Source organism: Pteropus vampyrus, unplaced genomic scaffold, assembly GCF_000151845.1.
Source record: "Pteropus vampyrus isolate Shadow unplaced genomic scaffold, Pvam_2.0 Scaffold36, whole genome shotgun sequence".
Taxonomy (NCBI): Eukaryota; Metazoa; Chordata; class Mammalia; order Chiroptera; family Pteropodidae; genus Pteropus; species Pteropus vampyrus.
The window spans coordinates 2091644-2106011 of record NW_011888817.1 but is presented as its reverse complement, the minus strand read 5'-3'; the positions used below and the strand labels follow the sequence as shown (position 1 = coordinate 2106011).

The 14368-nt window shown below is 52.3% G+C and overlaps 1 long non-coding RNA gene across 1 annotated transcript in view; it reads right to left on the bottom strand.

The window, feature by feature from the left end:
* The window catches only part of LOC111738213, a 71609-nt gene that overhangs the window by 8382 nt on the left and 48859 nt on the right, over positions 1-14368 (bottom strand). The gene's annotated exons all lie outside the window — the stretch shown is intronic.

Below are 14368 nucleotides of genomic sequence, written 5' to 3'. Positions count from 1 at the left end.
CACCTCTCAGGCAGCCTCAGTCTCCATAGCCTGGGATGGGTCCGTTCCATTAGCTGCAGCTCGGGCTGTGGGGGGAGACAGAGGAGGAATGCGACCACAGCTGCAGGGTCCAAAAGTGCTGAGGAGACATGAAGACGTTTCCCTGTGAGTCAGAAGCCAGGAATGTGTCGCCCAGAGTGGCCACGAGCCAGAGCCCCCCACACGCCACCCCCCGCCCACCCCCCCAAAGCATCCGCCTTTTATTAGAACAGAAAAGGCGGCAGGTGCCAGGTCTCCAAGAGGCTGTTAAGGACCCAATAAACTCCTCGAGCGTTGGGGAGGGGGCTGCCGGGTGGGAAGCTACCCTGAGAAGCAGCCCCCCGCCCTGGCCCTGCCTGGGAGAAGGAGCAGGGCCCGAGACTGGAACCGTGGGACTCCAGCTCCATGTCGTCCAGCCCTGGCCCTGGCTGCGCCACCTCAGGCTGGTTGCTTCGGCTATCTGGCCTGCATTTCCTTCTTCTTAAAATTATTGCTTTTTTATCTTTATTTGACTAGGTTTTCTATTTCAATTTTTGCTTATAACGAAACTCAACACACCACAAGTTAAAACTGTATGAGGCCAAGTGACCATGGTCTCCCCCACTGTGAGTGACAGCAGCTGTCTCAGAGACCTCTGTGGGACTCAGTTTTCACATCTATAAAAGCAGGGCTCACTCATGTGTCTTCCTACAGGGTTTAGGGGGGATTTAGGAGAATGCGGCTACTCTAAGACTGTGTGTTCCCTCCTTCTTCTCTTTCCCCCTCTATCCTGCTCCCTGGTTTTGGGAAGACTCAGCAAGTCTATCTTCCCAGCTCCCCATGTCGCCTCCTTGCTTCTCATGCTCAGGGCTCTGCCAGCAACTCCTTGACCTCCCCAGAGACCCCACCCTCTCCCCAGGAGTCCACCAGCCCCATCTCCTCCTCCTGCCTGGACTTTAACTTAGAATAGTGTCAAAGGCCACAGCTCCTGAGGGAAGCCTGGCTGGATAGTTCATTTCCAACATAAATCAAGTAGGAACTGCAAGATGCGTCTCCATGGACCTTTGCCTTTAGCTGGGACATCATCCACCTGCCAAGTGCCAGGCCAGCCTCTTTGCAGACACCATGTCCTTTAATCCCCATATCACAGCCACGAGGCAGGAACTCTTCTCCCTAACTTCTAAATGTGTAAACTGAGGCTCAGAAAGGTAGAATGATTTGCTCGCAGTTCATGCATTTCCCACAGTGCCAGGAGGACCAATCCAGATATTTCAAAAGTTCACGTGCACTATAGAAACTTCTGATTATTTTTATACTATTCTTTTGAATTATAAATATTTCTTATAGCTGCACCTTTTATGAAGCAATGTAAATTAGAGATAAATAAACTATTGATAGATGATAGGATAGGATAGATATGAAATCAGTATAAAGAAGTCCTCCTACACACACACACACACACACACACACACACACACACACGGCTCACCAGCCTTCTGTTCCCCAGGATCTCAGGATCGCTCACGGAAAGGCAAGTTCTTCCCCTGACACCGTCCTGCCAACACCTCTGGACCTAGAATTATATCTTTAGTCTCCTTACACCCGGCCCTAGAGCCAGCTTTTCACTGACTGGTAAGTAGGAATTTTTGATTTTTAAAAACTCTAGGTCAGAGGTAGAGGCAGCTGTGGGGCCTCTGGACCGAGTTCCAGGCAACGAGGCAGAAGACCTGAGCCCCGGCCTGCTGCTTGTGGGGGACTGAGGGCTCAGTTCTTAGGCACCTCCCCTTCCTCTCACAGAGCTTGAGGCCCTCTCCCTTTCAGCTGCCTCCATCTCTATCCTGTAGACGCCCACAAACATAGGGTTTGCAGAGCACTGTCCATTGTTTATGTCACTTAATGCAGGAGGCTCTTCTCCGCATTTTACAGATGAAGGAGCAGGGGCTCCAGAAGGGTTACGCCATGTGTCTGGGGCTTCTCCCACCTGCCCCCACCTCAGACTTTGCTGGGTCCAGTCTCGTCTTCTTCTCAGAAGCCCTGGCTCAACAAGGCTCAGAGAGAGTGTGTGGCCAAGGAAGCTTTTGCCCCAGGGCCTAGGTCATGCCAGAAAGGTGCCAGCACCGGCCCCAGAGGCTCCATGGGAAAGGCAGACGCCCTGCTATTTTCAGGGGCCCCCACGTGCATGCTACCCCTCTCACTCTGGCAGGCACTATCCACAAACAGCAGCCCAAAAGCAACTGGGTGGGTCCTGGCAGGAAAGCCAAGGCAGGCAGGGGTATCAGCTGCTCTCCTGGCCTCAGCTCAGGACCAGATCAGGCCAGCCCTTAGGACCCACCTGTGCCAGTCGTGACTTCCAGGCACCAACCGGCCCCTGCTGACTCCCTTATCCCCACTTTCCCCCGAGGCTCTCCACTTCCCATGGGCTGTGCTCTGGGGACAAATATGCCTTCTGGACAACCCTAGTAACAACTAGTAATAGCCCCAACACCACTACTGCCAGGGACCCAGAGAGCTCTCTTTCTTGAATCTTAGCTACCTAATCATCCCTCCCTAAAACCCAGAATGTTTGAATCATTCTTTTTAATCTTTATCATCCTAGAAAGTTACAATTCTTCTCTTAATCTTATAATATTTGAACCACCCCTCTGTCCCTAGAACCTTAAAGCATGAGTTTTGTTTTCTTTTCTTTGCTGCCAAGATGATGGAAGTCCAGAGCTGGATAAGACCTGAGGTCTCCAAATGATAACAGTGAGGAAACTGAGGCCCAGAAAAGGAGAATGACTTGCCCAAGGTCACACAGTGAGGTGGTGGCTCAGCTGGGACAAGGACCCAGGTGCATGGTTTCTCTGTCTTTACCTGTCACCCTGGAGCCTCCGGCTCCTTGAGCAAAGAGGACTTCCTCTGGGACCTTGACCCATCCTGCCAAGGCTTCCCACCCAGTACAAGGAGGAAGTTCCTCGACCCTCACCCCTTGCTCTGCCCAGCCTTCTGGAATGGGCCACAGGTCAGAGCCTATGTCCTAAGCCTGCAGCAGGGGCAGAAGACACCCCTTCCCCCAGTCAGGGTGCCTGGGCCTCCAGTGCCACCCCCAAAATAGCCCAGCTCTCCGGCCCACAGATCAGGTTGCAGCCTCCCTGTCCAGATGGGGCGCCTGTAGGGCGGGAAGCGCTTCCCCCTAGCACTGCCTCCACCTGCTCCCCCCTCACACGTCAGCGCTTGGGCTGAGCCTTAAATCACAGCCTCCCTCTGGAGGACACAGCCTTTTCTGGAGGCTGTGCTGACGGGAGCAATGGCAGCAGTGCCTGGGGCTGGGGAGGGTGGGAAGGGGTTGTCTGTTAGAAATTGGGGAGAAATTGGGGGGTTGTGTTCCCAGAGAGAAGAGAATTTGTTTTTTTTGTTTTTTTTTTTTGTTTTCTGCTATGGATCTGCTGTGTGGTTTTGGGAGAGTCAACTGACTTCTCTGAACCTCAGCTTCCCCACCTGTAAAATGCAGAAAGTGTTCAGGTCCATCCAAGGGCTATGATACAGCAGTGAACAGACAAAAGTCTGTCTTCGAGGAGTCCATAGTCCAGGGGTCAGCAAACCCTTGGCCCAGGCAGTTGGGTTCCAGACCCCATATTTGTAGCCCATGTGATATATGTAAGGGGCAACCAAGATGAGAAGGGGTTGTGCTATTTTATTTAGGGTGCTTCAGGAAGACTTCTCTGAGAATTTGAGCAGAGACCACCTAACCCTGGACATCAGAAAGGTGGGGATTACAGGGGTCACCAGAGAAACCTCACCCTCCTCCCCCAAACCAGGGCTCTAGGAGTAAAACTGAGGTTTCTGTTGCAAGCTCCCAGCTGGACTCAGCCAGATGGCCCCCATTCCCTGAGACTCAGCAGTGCCTGGGCCCCGTAATCCAGAGGAACCCAGCTAGAAGGGAGCTGAAAGGCTCAGGTCCAAGGGCCTGAACAGCCCAAGTCCCAACTCCAGCTCTAAGGCAACAGGAAGTAGCTGGAGTCCCAGGTAACCTCATGTGGGACCTAGAGAAGCCACAGTGTGAAGGCCACTAGCTTCAGGGACAGGCCCGCATTACAGGGCTGGGACCCTGGAACTTCAGGCGTACAGGTGTATGTGTTGGGTGGGGGCTGTGAAGGCCCCATGGTGAAGGGCTCCTGCGTACCATGGGCTACACCCCCACTCTTCCAGGGGCCTGAGTACAGTAAGAATACTCCAGAACTTCACGGTCCTTACCCCGTTCAATCCTCTCAGCAACCCTGCAAGGTTAAAGGTAGAGAAACTCAGACGCAGGGAGACTGTGCGACTTGCCCAAGATTACACACCTGGGAACCAGTAGAGGTGGCCATCTGAATCCGCAATTTACATGTTCTGTTTCTTAGGAGAAAATGGAGATGAATTCAATTTCTAAAAATCTTATACTTGGGGTTTGTTGTTGTTAAAGTAGTTGCTTATTTAATCTCTTTTTTATTTGAAGGCTTTCTTATTTGCTCTTTCAAAACACAAAATCACAGATGCATTTTGGAACAAGTGACCCAGTGTCATACAAGATGCATGAAAGCAAGTTAGTCATCTCTTCCCCACTCCGCTGCTAGCACCCACCTTCCATGCCTTTCTCTAGGCCAAGTACCTCCTCACCTTCAGGCTCCACCTGCCTTCCAGATGGTTCTTTGCTTCTTCAGTAAGGAAATATTTCCTAAGGGCCTACTAGGTGCCAAGCTTTGTAGTGAGCACTGGAGAGCTCACAGTAAAATCCCACCCTCCTGGAGACCATGAAGATAAATGTACAAATAAATAAGCACTAGCCAGCAAGTTCCTCAGAGAGAGAAAATTTGGGTCTGTCTTTGTTCACCGATGTACCCAAAGCACCTAGAGCGAGATTTGCCACAAAGTAGGTGCCCAATAAATATTTGCTGAATGAATGAATTCACTGAGATGGAGAACCCAAAGAATGGAGCCAGTTTAAAAGTTGATGATGAACTCGAGGTACCACCCACGGGAGGAGGATGGTAGAGTATCCACAGACATGTCAAAATCTGGAGCTCGGCAAAAAATAGGAACAGAGAATAGTGTCTGTCTCAAACTCAGCTGCCCCCCCGCCACCACTGCCAAGCTGTCCCCTCCCTCAGGCCCCCCACCTCCCTTCCCAGGGAACTGAGAGAGGGGCCTGAGTGCCACCCCTCCCCGTGGAGCCCCTCCAGTCCCAGACTGGCCGGCCCTGCCTCCCTCCCTTTTCTAAGCTGCCCCAACAAAAGCTGCCCTTGTAGGAGCCAGGACCATCGTAATTAAAAAGGAAACATAATAAAGCCTCGCTCTCAAGCCAAATCCCCATCCCTACAGCGGACTCCCAGCCCAGCCCGCCCCGCACTGCCCATGAGGACACATGGCCCCTTTGTGAGCCCTGAGCGGGGGCCACTCTTGCCCTGCCCCACCCTGCCACCAGCCTCCCTCCCCTCCCTTCCTACACACCCAACCCGGTGGCCCTCGCATCCTGGCTAGGACAGTCCAGCCTCCTCTTTTCTCAGGTAGGAAACTGAGACCCAAAGAGACAACGCCTGAAACCAGGCCCACTGCTCCTTCAGCCCAGCATTTGTGTCCAGTGAGTGTCCTCTCTTCTGAGCTCCATGCCCCAGGTCAGGGGACCCAGATAGACAGTCAAGAGTTCGAACTGTGGCACCCTTCTCACCCAGCTGAGCTAAAGAGGACTCCAGCAATTAAGGGCCAACCACTCAGTGAGGCCCAGAGAGGTTTGATTTGCCTGAGGTCACACAGCAGAGAGGAGAAAGACCAGGAACCAAATTCTAGGTCTCCTGGCTCAGCACAAAACTCTCAGCACAGAGATCTGGGTGATTCAGGCTCCAGGCATCAGCATTGGAGCTCCGCACTTTAGAAAGGGATGATGGAGGGGTGCCTCCAACCCTCCTCCCGCAACTGTAGTCAAGACCCCTGCAAGGGGGTTTAAGAACTCCCCAGGAGGCAGGGGGCCCCTTCCAGAGCTACAGGAAAGACCTCCCCACACCAACAGCAGTGGGAGGTTGACCATGAGCCTTTAGCGAAGACAATCCTTTGGAGAAGCCTTTAGTGAAGTTCAACCATTCTGAACCTCCAGAAGCTAAGGAGTAGCCCCCAGGCCCATTTCAGTACCTTCTCCCAAATCTGCCCACTCCAGATTTAGCCCAACTGAGTGGCCTCTGACACTGAGCTCAAAATTTTTGCCCTTTGGCCTTATACCGGGGGTCTCCTCCTGTCATCCCAAGGCCCATCAGGAAACAGCCTATAGCAAAATTGTGGCTCTGGCGTCCTGCCCACCTTCCCTCTTAGGGGTTCTGTTCCTGACCACTGTCTGCCTCACCCTCCTAACTGTCACCTCCAACACCCACATTCTCCCCAGGCTGTCAGGGAACCCCCCGCACAAAGGTGATTACAGCTGGCACAGGCTCGGAGGGGGTCAGGGAGACACCAAGAGCTCCCACTCCAATGGCGCGATGTTCAGGGATCTTTGGGGGCTGATACGTCACCACCGTGCACGCATGAAGACATCCAAGGGGGTGGGTGTCTGCTTGAGGTGTGGTCATTGGTGGGTCTGCAGAGAGACAGGCCTATGTCTGGGATCATTGGTTAGTTAGTAAAAATAAACCACCACCATTTATTGAACGATTATTCTGAGAGCTCTGTTTTGCATTTGAGGTTCCTTTCCATTTGGGCAAAACGCTCTCATTCCCATTTTACAAAAAAGAATCTGCCCAAGGTCACGTGGCCAGTGAGTAGTGGAGTTTGGATTCAAAGTCAAGTCTGTCTGACCCCCACCCTGCAAGGGGTGTACAAGATGTTTGACCACCAGCCCATCTGATCCCTGCTGGTGTCATCAATCCTGTCCTTTGTACTCTGACCCCTTCAGAAATAAGTATAGGCTGGTACAGAGGCATCAGTCACCACCATTCTAGTCATATCAGGCAACTCGAAAATCCCCAAGAAGGCTGTGCACATGAAAGAGTGAGTGTGAGTGCATGTCCATGTGCGTACACATGTGTGTTCAGGAGGTGCTGGCCAGGCCTGTACCTGGGGCCCATCCACAGTCTGCCATTTCCACCTGTCCCCATGGTCCAGCCTCTTTGGCCAGAAGGACTGAAGAGGGGACACCCCAGGCACCCAGGGCAGGTAGCAGTGGCTCCCACTCACTCCTTCGCCCCAGGAGCCAGCCGGAGCGGGCAGGGATTAGATAGATAATGCCTCTTGTAAGAACAAGGGATTGTTGCAAAGGGGAAATGAGAGTGGGGGGCCCCGGGGACCAGTTCGGATTTCTCCTGGGGTGAAAACTGAGCCCCCCGGAGGAGGAGCCCCGCCTGCCAGGCCCTAATCCCCATCGTTCTCACCAAAACCCCAAAGAAGAGGCTGTTCACAGGCAGCAGATTCCTGGGATTCATTAATTCGGGATTTGCAGGAGTGACTGCCCAGGATTCCTCCTGCAGGCGGCAGCCTGAGCCGGGCAGGTGGACGCTGGTGGCAGGGGGACACCCTGGGAGCCACGAGGAAGGGTGGCCTAACTTCAAGCTTCAGGCCTTTGGGCCAAGGGCTATACCCTTGGGCAGCCCAAGGGAGTGGAATCCACCCCCGCTTCTGCCTCTCCCCAGAGCTGTTTCCCTTTGACCAGTCCTCAGCTACTAAATTTTATTTTCTTCTCTTTATGAGCTGTAATTTGCACGCAGAAAAATGCACAGGCCTTAAATGTACAGTGTTATGAGTGTTATGAGTATCTATACCCAGGTAACAACCATGATGAAGATACAGCCCAGTTTCACCCCCCAGAAGGTTCCCTCATAGCCCCTCCCAGCCGATCCTGCCACCCAGGCGGCCACTGGCCTGCTGTCCGTCTCCACAGCAGCACTTCCTCTCTTCAAACCCCACAGTCTGCACTCTGCTGTTTGTGCTCAGCAGAATGTCTGTAGATTCACCCACACGGTCATATAAGATAGGTTTCTGTGGAAGATTTCACTTAAACAGAGGGTTCCCTGGCTAAAACCAGTTTGCAAACACCTGGATCTTCCCAGGCCCAAGGATTCTGGGCTTTTATGTGTCCAATCCTACAGATTCGCCTCCTGGATTTTTTCAAATATTCAATACCCTTCCTGTCCCACCCCCAGTCTCCTGTCAACCCCTCTTTCTGCATCAGCCACTTCTGACCTACACTCCTCATCAGAATCTCCCCCTATGCTTGCTCAGCCCCTGCCTCAGCCCTCCCCTCTCTACTCCAAGCAGCTCTCCAACTGCATAAGTCACTCTCCATCTAGATTCCTCAATGCCTCCCCATCACCCGCAGGAGAACGTTCAAACTTCTTTGCCCAGCAATCTAGGCCTTCAGGGTCCAGCCCCTCCCCATCTCTGAACCTCATGCGTCAGCATCCTCCATCACACTGTGGATGCCCACCCGCAGAACCACTGCAGGTGGCAAAGGTACTGTGTTCTTTTTCCCTCTTTCTCTTTTCCGTGCTTCTGTTCATGTTGTTCCCTCTGCCAGAAACACCCCACTCAGGAGCTGTCCAGATCCAGCTGAAGCGTTGCCATACCAGGAAGCCCGCCTTGCATTCCCTCGCCCCGACTGGGTTGGGTTCCTTCTCCATCCCTGCCCTGTCACTCAGTCGTCCATGCCAACCCTGCCTTGGTCTGTGCCCTTCACTGACCTTGACTTCCAGCTTCCAGGGACAGTGTCTTGTTCCAATCTGGATCCTGGGACCCAAGCCAGGGTTGGCATGTAATAAATCACAGCAAAGTCCTGCTACTGCATCTCCCCTTACCCTCCTCAGCTCTGGCCTGGCATGCACCTGGGCACAGAGAAATCAGATTGAATTGAATTGAATCATCAATGTGGCATTGGGGCAGAATTGGGACCCAAGGGGGTGAGAGGAGCAGGAAGGAGGGAGACATGTCCAGTCCTCCAAGGACCGGACAAATCTGGTTTCAAATCCTGCCACAGTAGTTGCATGATATGGCAAAGTCATTTCAACTCCATGAGCCTCAGTCTCTTCATCTGTAAACTGAGCATGCACATAATATCCACTGCAATGTTTTGGGGTGTGTGTGTGTGTGTGTTAAGATCCGTTGACATTCTGAGTGCAAAAGTCTTGGCATAATGTTCCCTCTGATGGCCACTATCAAGTGGGTGGAGGGAGAGAGAACAGAGGGAAGGCAAATAAGTATCCAAATGGTAACAGGTGGGGAAGAGAGGCAGTTCCCACTCCCCTACGGCCAGCAACCTCTGCCCACCAGCCTCCAGAATCCCATCAGATACCGAGTCCCTGCTTGTCTAACTATCCTCCAACCCTGGCATTCCTTCCTCCCAACTCGGTGAAGAGGTCAGAGGCTAAAATGACCAAGTCAGGCAGAATCAAGTGGAAAGAAGGTAAAGCATGAATGTTCATAGCAGCATCACTCTTGATAGACAAAACATGGAAACCACCCAAATATCCATCATCAGATAAACAAGATGTGGCATATGAAAAGGAAGGAAGCAGTGACACCTGCTACAGATGAACCTAGAAAACATTATGCTCAGTGAAATAAGCCAGTCAAATAAGGCCAGATATTATATAATTCCATTTATACAAAATGTCCAGAATAGGCAAATCTATTGAGACAAAAAGTAAATTAGTAGTTGCTTAGGCCTTGGGCGGCAGGATCAGGAGGAGGATAGGCGAGTGGTAGCTAATTGACTGCAGTGATAGTTGTACTATCTGTAAATAGACTTAAAGTCACTAAATTGTCTACTTTAAATGAGTGTATTGTATGGTAAGTAAATTATAGCTCGATAAAGCTGTTTTTAAGATCAGGAGAGGGCCGGTGAGAGAGTAGGTGTCCAGCTCAAGTAGAAAAGGGCATGATGGGGTTCAGCAGGAAAGCCAAGCCTAGATTTCATAAGATTTTGTTTGCCCATCAACCATGCAGGGAAGGTTGTCATCCTACCCATTTTACAGAGGAGAAAGCTGAGGCGCAGGGGGTGGGAAGCTGAGATTTAAAATTAGAGATGTGGCCCCTGCCTGGGCCTGCCTGCCTTGCACCTCCTTGGGCTTCCCCGACACTCCAGGAATGTGCGGCTGGCATCCCCAACCTGGCATGAGCTGCCCACAATAAGCTGGAGGATAGAGGGTGCGGCCACTGTGCTGGCACCAGCCCCAGGCAGATCCGCACAGGTGTGGGCATCCTGGCTCCACCCACACAGCTGCTGCCAAGCCCTGCACCCCAGGCCAGGGCCCTGTCCCCACCCTGGGCTAGCCCAAGCAGCTGGAAACACCTGCCCCACCTGATGGGAACCAACCTGGGTGCCCAAGGAGCCCAGGGCTTTTCAGGTGGCATCTGAGGCTGGGGTGGTGGCCATCAGTGAGAGGGGTCCCAGGTGTGTCTCAAGAGGGGACAGAGGCCATGTGTGTGAACACTGGGAGTGCATTTGTGTAAGAGCTTTCCCATGTCACTCACGGTGTGGGCACTAAAGTGTGTGTGAACATGTATAGGAGAAAACACAGGCGTGGGTGAGGACGGGTGTGCCAGCTCGAGGGTAGGAGTATATCTGGGTGTGTCCTGGGTCTTGAGAAAAGGAGTGGAGGGGACAGAAGTGTGACCGTGGGGACACTGAGTATGAGAACATGTCAAGGGTGTGAGACAGCGGTGTGCCTAGGAGACCCAAGGGTGCCCCAAGCATGAGGGGTAACAGGGGACCAGGAAAGAATGAGCATGTGCGTAGGCGTGAGTGTGACCACATGTTGTATTGAGGATGTGTAAGTGGGGTGTGCTTGCATGGATGCCTTGGGGCCTGCACACTCATGATTGTCCCCTCATTCTCAAGTGGCTGTCACCCTCCAGGGACTGCACCTCCTCTATTTGTTCTCCTCTCCCTCTGACTGCCCTTTGGGTGCTGACCGTTGGGAGGATAGACAAGCCCCTCCAGGCGCACCCACCACCTCTTACACACTGAGAGAACACATGCCCTTTGGGCCTCAGTTTACACATCTGTTCAACGGGGATAAAATGGCTGAACAGAGGGGTTCACTGGGAGCCCTCTTCTTGCCCTGACTCTGCCCTGGCCACCCACCTCCAGCCAAAGCCTCCGGAAACTCAGGGTTCCAGCCCTCTCCCAGCCGAGGCAGCTTAGGGAGGTAGAAGGCATCTGGGGTCTAGATCCACCTTCCCGAGCAGGCAAGGGCAGGCCCTGTGGAGCTGGGGCTCCCGCGAAGTGACGTCCAGTACCCCAAGTCTCTGCCCTGATGGGGACAGGTGGAGATCGGAGTTTAAGGTGTGGGCTCATTACCGATGTATATTCACTCAGCAAACCCCTTCTAGGCACCAACACTGGGGATGTCAAAATCAACTGAGTCTCCACCCCTGCCCTCAAGGGGTCTGGAGAGGGAGGGTACGTGTAAATGGAGGTTTTAATCCAAGGCAGTGTATGATGGAATCTCAAAAGTCCAGAGGAGGGCCCAACCACAGGCTGGGGTGGCCCACAGAAGGGTTCTTGGAGGAGCCAAGACTCCTGAGCAGCAGTGAGCCAGATATTTCAGGCTAAGGAAAAAGCCTGAACGAAGGCCTGGTGCCACCTGAGCATCTATCATGGGGTGAAGAATGACAGGAAACAAGACTGGAAAGAACTTCAGGTTCGGCACATTAGTCAAGGCCTGAGGTTAGGTACAGCTGTGAAATCAGTCATTGTTAATAACTGTCATTCTCACCCTGTTTTAACAGAGGTCTCGAGATTTTCAAAGTGCTTTCATGTACAAAACCTTGCAACCCTGTGATGGAAGTGGAATAAAAATCCCACTCATCCCTTTTCACTTTGGCCACTAGGAAACTCAAAGGCTAAATTGAGCACCTGTTTGCAATATAAAGACACCTGAGAAGCCTCTTCTATTTCTACACCTCTGATGTCTCCTTTCTCTCTTTTACTTTGTTTCCTTGGAAATCTTTTAGGAAGTAAGGAGGTGAAGAAGGAGACAAATCAACCATCACTTAGTGGTATATTTTACTAAGGTCAGGGAAGGGTGTGTGTATGCCCAGGTACATGTATGATCTTTCATATGAGTATGTGTGTGCTCGGGTCCATGTGAAACTGATGCTGTGTGAATGTATGTGTGTGCACTCAAACATGTTATGTGCAGGAGGGCCTGCCAGGAGCTGTACAAAGGTGAGTAAGTGTACACAGGTGCAACAGTGTCTGTGGCCTGGTGGGGTTGGGGGACCCACACCCTGACCCCACCAGGCCCCCGCTTCCTCAGTGTTCTCTTCTACCATCCCATCTAGTAGACACTCTTTCTAATCTCTGCTGACACACTGTCAGCTCCAAGGTAACCAGAGGTCTAAGAAAGGGGGTGTCACATACCCCAAATCTCATGACAAGGCCAGAATCTGAGTCTCTGGAGCCCTTGTTTGGGCTGTACCACCCCTCACCTACAAAATAAGCTCTTCCCAACTGTGTTACCAGGGACATGTCTCTTAACCTCTCTGAGCCCCTGCCCCAAACGGCTTCTACATTGACTGGAAGTCATTTAAAGAGCTTAGAGAAGGAGCTTGTTATGCTGATGGATTTTAAACTCTGAAGACTCCCTCCCTCCATTTCTGCTCTGAAACAATTTTCAGCTCCGCAGCTGTGAAAAGGTGTCTGAAATCTAGTGTGGAAAAAGCTCTGGCTGAGGGGCTGCATGACCTTGGCAATGGCTTCCCTTTTCTGTGCCTCAGTTTCCTCATCTGCAAAATAGGAAGGAGAGTGCTTTCCATGTGCATGCACTTCCTTCCTGAACTTTGCACAGAGGACCCTCATTCCATCCTCCCTGAAACAATGGAGAAAGCTGTCACTGTGCTCACTTTTTATAGATGAGGAAGCTGAAGCTCAGAGAGGTGAAGTCACTTGCCCAGGCCACAAAACTCCAGGCCTGAGTAAACTCACAGCCCACCACCTTACGCCACCCCTCAGAGTGGAAAGTCTCCTGCACGTAGCAGGGCTCCCTAAGAGTCAGAGACCTCTTGGCCCCCACATCCAAGAACCTCGAGTAGGGGGGCATTGGCCCCATAGGGGCTTGAGTCCCACCCTGGGAGCCTCTGGGCTGGATGCCATGTCAGCAGGGCCCCATTAGGGCCATGTCCGCCGCGTGTGGCGCAAAGCAATTACATAGCCTAATGGGGAGAAGGTGCCAAAAACACATGTATTTACAAACCGGCCGCCACCCAGCCAAACTGCAGCCCAGAATGGTTGCGAAATGCAGCCTGGCAGGCAGGCCTCAGAGGTGGATCCTGAGCTGGTGCTGGAGCCCAGACTGGCACCATCTGAGCCAAGAGCAGAGCAGGGCTGCTACAGGCAGGCAGATGACACTCCGAGGGCTGTCCCATAGGCAGGGCCAGACAGGGCCATCCCTATACTCTCAAGGTCCTTTGCCCCTTAGTTTCCCAGCTGGGAGGCCAGAGGCAGAGCTGGGTCCAAGAGAAATCTTTAGGCCACCTTTGAGGCTGCTTCTGCCTCCATCTCTTCAAATGTCAAGTCCAGCCTCCTTTGCAGGGAGAAGAGGACAAGGGAAAGGCCAGGACTTAAAACATCCCCAACCAACTTCACCAGACACCCCTTATACCAGGATCACTTCTGGCTCTGCCACTTGTTCTATGACTGAGCAACTGACTTCATCACCCCTCTGCTTCAGTTTCCACGACTGTAAAATGGGATGATAACGGTGCCGATCTCACAGCGCTGTCGTGAGGATGAGATGACATCATGTGTGTATGGCCTGGCTACAGTATAGCCTGGCATACAGTAATATCTCGCTACATGTCCGCCAGTGGTGTGCCAGTAAATTAACAACAGGATCTGGGCGGGAAAAGGCCCTGGTGTGTAGCACTAGCCAATTTCCCAGCGTAAATACTCTCACCACGACCAATTCCAGGCTACCAACATGACACCCTGGACACAAAGCTGGCCTGAGACGCAGAATAGCACACCATTACGTAGTATTTACACCATATGGATAGAATGAAAGTAAATAATAGTACAATGGATAATTCAGAGAAGACATAATACTCAAATAATTAGGATCTCACTGAATCCTCACGATTTTGTGAGGTAGATGTTTGTAGTCCCATTCTTCGGATGAGGAAACTGAGGCTTGGCAAGTCTGTTGGTTGAACGGTGACCTTCCTGGGTAGGGACATATCATGCCCAGGAACTGCCTTCCACAGAGACCAGGTAGGTGGATGCTTTCCTGGCATGGACCTCCATCCTCTGGGTTAAGCATTGGACCTCCATTGCCCAGTGCAGGCAAAGACCCACATGGGAAGCTGGCAGAGAACCATGGGGTGGACCAGGAGAGCCGGGAAGATGCTGGATGGGACTGAAGTAGCCAGTGGAACC